Source organism: Hyperolius riggenbachi, chromosome 2 (assembly GCF_040937935.1).
Source record: "Hyperolius riggenbachi isolate aHypRig1 chromosome 2, aHypRig1.pri, whole genome shotgun sequence".
Lineage (NCBI taxonomy): Eukaryota > Metazoa > Chordata > Amphibia > Anura > Hyperoliidae > Hyperolius > Hyperolius riggenbachi.
Genome location: NC_090647.1, coordinates 253,855,897 through 253,861,896, shown reverse-complemented (window position 1 = coordinate 253,861,896; position 6,000 = coordinate 253,855,897).

Below are 6,000 nucleotides of genomic sequence, written 5' to 3'. Positions count from 1 at the left end.
TTTTTTTTTTTACTGGCGTCAAGTTCACACATACAGAATGTCACTTTTTATAGTTATTTCCATAAACAACGTTCTCTATTCAATATATAAAACAGGCTTTAGGTTCCGAGAAAAACTATAAACATTTCTGGCTCTCCAATAAGGTTCACTTTAATTTTGATTTCAATAAAGCTTATAGACATATAAACATAGTTTTGAAACCACAGATGATAAATCATTCTAGCCAAAGCGCATTATTCTAGTAGCAGGGCAACTAGGGAGGGTTGATGCTGCTTCCAGCACCAGCTGAATGTTATGCATAGAGCTATACTTCCTATGATTGCGCGCTGTGACTTACCTGCAACCTCTCTGCTGAGCTGCCCGAATCCCATTGGCTGATGTCAGTCTATATGTTGGGCAGTCCATATGGCAAGCAACTGGATCGCAGTAACTCACTCCTGCTATCATCCCATCATGGCTACAACTGGAGAATACAAGACACCACAGAACAGCAAAGGTACAATACTAAGCACAGTGGATCGTTTGACGGACTGACGCCTAGTCATAAGACCTGCACTGATTTTTTATTACGTGTGATACTGAACTCTGGACATTGCTCTCGGCAGCATACATTTGCCTGTTGCGCCAATTTATGTTCTCTCTCTAAAGATACAATAATGTAATTCAACTTTTGCAAATATATGGGCACAACAGGTCTTCTTACACTTTGGGTGGGGCTCCTCTAGCAGCTGTAAGGTGCAATTACCCTGACAGCTGTTTTGATCAAGTTTTAAATACTAACGATTCTTCTGGCATCCATGCACAGGGAATGTTCTTCAAGCAATACCACTATGCATACGGTACATACACATTTCTCCCGAAAATCCCTCTTCATGAATTTGTCACATAGTTTTTGACGCTGCAGCATTAATAAAGGATTCTTGCAGCAGGTAGTAAATTATGTCAATACTATTTACTGAACTACAGAGTGGCCAAAAAATTAGAGACCCCCCCTTATTTGACAGTAAACCAGTCCAACAGTGGCATAGAGTGACGTACAACACAGAGTTGCTTAAAATAAGGAACGCTCAGCTTCAGACGAAAAGCGAACTATCACAGAAGTTAATGTCAAAATGGGTAAAGGTGCCCATACATTAGAATAATATGGGCAGATTCGACCAAGAGACAAATGTATCTCTAATCAAATCTGCCCATACACTACAGGCCGATTCCAGCATGAAATAATCAGGGGATCGGCTGAGCCGCTGTGTCCGCCCCGCCGCTGCCCCCAAAATGTATGTTGTGTAGTGCATTTATACATTACCTGTCCTGTAGCAGCTCGCCGGGTCCATCCGTCCATCTCGCTGGGTAAGCCGCATACACGCTAGCGGCGCATAGCGGCCAATGTGCGGCCAATTTCTGTCCCAAAATTGGTCGCTTTGTCGGTCGGGCATGCACTTGGCAGCACCAATTTTCATACAATTCGATTATAATAATCGAATTGGATGGTCGATTGGTTGGTTGCCTAGTGTCTGGCCCCCTTAAGAAGAAAGATTTAAGTGACTTTGAACAAAGGAAAATCATCGGTGCAAGAAGAGCTGGTGCTTTTAAAGCTTTTCTCGCCCAACAGTATCTTAGGTGTTTACAGAGTGGCAGTCGAAAAAAAAAAATTACTTCAAACTATAAGGACTATTCTGGTTTAAAAAAAAGGCTAGTGAACGAGAGAGGTGCAAGGCGAGTAGCACGCATAGTTCACCGCAGCAGAAGGGCAACAACATGACAAATTACAAATGAATTTAAAAAGCATATCCCAATGCACAACAAGACAGACTTTGCAAAGGATGGGCTTTAACAGCAGGAGATCAAGAGTGCCTTTGGTATCACAGAAAAATTGGAAAAAGAGCTTGCTGGGTAATCTTTACCTCTGGGTGCCTCAAGTCCTACCCCAAAGAGCCACATTAATCTATGCCACGCACTGATGAGAATCAAGCAATCCGAAACTGTCTGGATTATTGGATGTTGAATTATTGTGGCTGTGTAGAATTAACAAGGTGGCTCATCATTGCATTCCAGTGGTTCTGGAGGCGTGTTTACCTTACAGGGACAACAAAGGACGATTTGCATATTCAGCAGTGATGCATCATGGGAGACATCATATGCTCGCTTCAATCTGAATAATCACAAATACCTTCTTCAAACTTTTGCTTTGCACAACATTTTAGTAAGGAGACTTTTTGGTCCTTTGTAGCCCCTTACACACTCCTAGGAGTTCTGGTTAACCACAAGCTTGCTGGGTAATCTGTAATTATTTATTGATAAACTAAGAAAAATTGTTATTGGAACTTGTGTGGATTGGATTCTGAGAGTGTCTTTGGTTTAAAGTAAAAAATAAATAAATAAATAAAAAAAAAAAAAAAAAAAAAAAAAGGAGGTCCGCTGCTCAAACAACACAAAACAATTCCAGAATCCAGGGAGTGAACCAGCAGCACTCCGATAAAGGGTGCAAACTCACTTGTGCAAAGAATACAAGGTAGCCGGGTCTCCATCTGGATTTGCGATTTCAGTGTAATTTATTGCATGGTATAGCCACAAAACAGCATAACGTTTCGGCATGTAGGCCTTTCCCAAAATGCTTACCAAAACCACAAGACAGGCTTTACTAATAAGTTCAACAAATCTTAGTTTATTGCAAATCACACAAGAGAATAAAAGTTCAACTTACATTGAGGGTCCATTCAGACCTTACCCGGATTGTTTGAAATAGCCTATAAGATATCTGCACAATCTGCACCAGCAGAGTGCACCTTACAATTAAAGGACCACTATCGCAAAACATATGATTTTTAAGCACCTCACAGTAGATATACAAACCATACAGAAGCTTCACCGTGCAGTTATTTTTTTATTTTCTATCATGGTCCTTTAAATATCCTTATGTCTCTGTTCCCCATTTCTGTCAGTCTCTGAAATAACGCTGACGGACCTTTGTAACTGTAAACCCATAGTAGGGGAAGCATTGTCAGGGAGTGTGAAAATAAATAACAGATGGTTTATTCCTTTTTTTCACCTTTCCCCTGCTCTTCCTAACTGCCAAAGTCATTCTGGGCAAACTCACGCTCCTCAGTTTCTCTGGCGTGGTTATATAAAAGGCCCCCCACCATCAGATAGATTTCTGTCAGATGCCCGTCAAGTAGAATCTGACAGGAATGTATATGATGTGTGCTACACACTAAGAATAGATTTCCAATAGATTTCAAAATAAAATCTATCTAAATGCATTACTGGACCATTAGATCCAATGCAACTCTCCGGGCCATTGATCTGCTGCCAGCAGCGGATTGACCTAGATTTTCCATCCTGTCAGATAGATCAAGTTGGTCGAAATCAGCCGCAAATCGATCAATTTGATAGAATCGATTTTCGATCGATACCATAGAATCAATTGATCGATGGCTGAAATCGACCCCTTAAGATTCTTTGAACTTATTAGTAAAGCCCGTCTTGTGGTTTATCCTGGGTGGTGGCCACTTATCTCTGGGGAGCCTGGGTGTTTACAGGCTGCATAAGAATCTGGAGTAGAGAGATAGCACCAAGGATATATTTAATTGGAGATATTTAATTTCTGTTAACACTCATAAATAGTCTATGTCCTCTGTAAAGTTTGTTTCATGTACAAAACCTGACATCTGTCATATCTTTGTAAGTAACCGAGAATCACATCAGTGCTGCCACCTTGCTCTTCATGCTGATGCTTTTCAAGTACACTTTAGCATTGTGCCCTCACCTTCTTAAAAAAATAGTCCGTACAATCCCACACATACCTCACTGGGACAACCTCCAGCAGCAGGAAGAATGTCTCTGGATCTTACAATGCAAAACGAGGCTAGGAGACAAAAAGGCCATGGCCCTTTCTACATGGGGGTGGAGCTAGCAGCAGGAAATGGGCTGATGAGTAAAAAAAAAACCAAAAAAAAAAAAACCAACTGTGATTATAACTTGAGGCAATAATGTAAATTTTAATTTTTAAATTTTATTTCTGGCCAGATTCATTTCTGGTACTTCAATAAACTAGATTGACCCAACAAAGGGCCACGTTGTAAGGGATTGAAATAAAACATATTTATAGTAAATACACAAAGTAAAAACAAAAGTAACCAATCATCTTTTACTCTTCAAGCAGGTCAAAGATCATTATCATTAGTATACGGTTTTCACTGCCTTAAGAAAAAAAAAGGCAACAATCAAACTCTAAAAGGCTAATGGGAACCTAAAGCGAGGCTTTCATATTTATTTCCTTTTAAGCAATGCCAGTTGCTTGGCAATCCTGCTGATCTTTTTGGCTGCAATAGTATCTGAATCACACACCTCAAACAAGCATACAGCTAATCCAGTCAGGCTTCAGACAGAGCACCCGATTGGCATGCTTGTTCAGGGTCTATGGCAAAAAGTATTAAAGGCATTGTGCATTGTTTAAAGTGGAACTGACCTCTTGCACAGGACAGAAGGAAAACAGAGATAAATGCACCCTGTATGTATTTAGAGTTAGCCTGTCTAATTCCCCCTCATCCGTGCCTAGTCACAAGTTGTAATTTGATCCCTCAGCTGTGTCAGCTGACTGCCACGGCAGAGAGGCTCATGTGAAAGCACTGGTTGTTAACAGTATGTCTGTGTCCATGAAAGCAGGAAGTAGGAACACTGCAGATGTATTGCAGGATTTGTATCAGCTGTAATAAATTTTTTTCTTTAAAAGTTATTATGCTGTTGCGTATCTTAGAGCAGAAAGGAAATTCTGAGTTCAGGTCCACTTTAAAAGAAAATAAATATAGCAGCCTCTATATCCCTCTCGTTTTAGGTTCCATTTAAAAGAAACCTGAAGCGTGAGACCTATGGAGGCAGCCATATTTATTTCCTTTTAAAGGACCTCTGTCGCGAAAATCGTAATATTTAAAATATATTAAACATATACAATTAAGAAGTACATTTCTTCCAGAGTAAAATGAGCCATAAATCACTTTTCTCCTATGTTGCTGTCACTTACAGTAGGTAGTAGAAATCTGACATTACCGACAGGTTTTGGACTAGCCCATCTCCTCATGGGGGTTCACAGGGATTTCCTCATTTTCAAAATGCACTTAGTGAATGGCAGTTGCTCCGTCCAACTGCCAAAAAAAAGTGTACAATGAGTAGGGAGGCTGGTCAGCATCTTTGTATAATTTTTTTCAGGGAATGTCTTTATAAAGAATAAAGGCCATGCTGATAATCCCCTATGGAGAGATGAACTAACCCAAAACCTGTCGGTAATGTCAGATTTCTACTACTTACTGGAAATGCCAGCAACATAGGAGAGAAGTAATTGATGGCTTATTTGAATCAGGAAAAAACATACTTCTTATTTGTATGGGTTTTAAATTTTAAGATTTTCGCATCAGTTCCTCTTTAAACAATACCAGTTGCCTGGCAGTCCTGCTGATCTTTCTAGTCAGTAGGGTCTATATCACACACCTGAAACAAGCATGCAGCTAATCTTGTCAAATTTGTCATAGGCATCTGATCGGCATGCTTGTTCAGGGTCTCTGGCTAAATCTAATAGACGCAGAGGATCAGCAGGACAGCCAGGCAATGTGCATCATTTAAAAGGAAACAAACATGTCAGCCTTCATATCCCTTTCACTTTGGGTTCTCTTTAAGCACCAGAGAAGAAGATTCTTTAAAAAGAACCTAACATTAGAATTCTAATACTGTGCAATTCTGAAAAGTCTGATGCACAAACTCTACTACAGTGCCAAAGAAATTTAAACAACTAATGCAGCTATAGATGCTGTGTAATAAACAATTTATAAAAAAACAAATAACCATCATAATTTCTGTATCAAATGAATACATAAGTTAGCTCAGGACATAATTACAGTAGAAGCATTTAAAACGTATGCATGAATAGCACAGGTATGTAAAGTGTAGGAAGCACATTGCACAGGACTACCTATTATAAACACAAAAGAGGATTCCTGGTGCCCCCTCTTC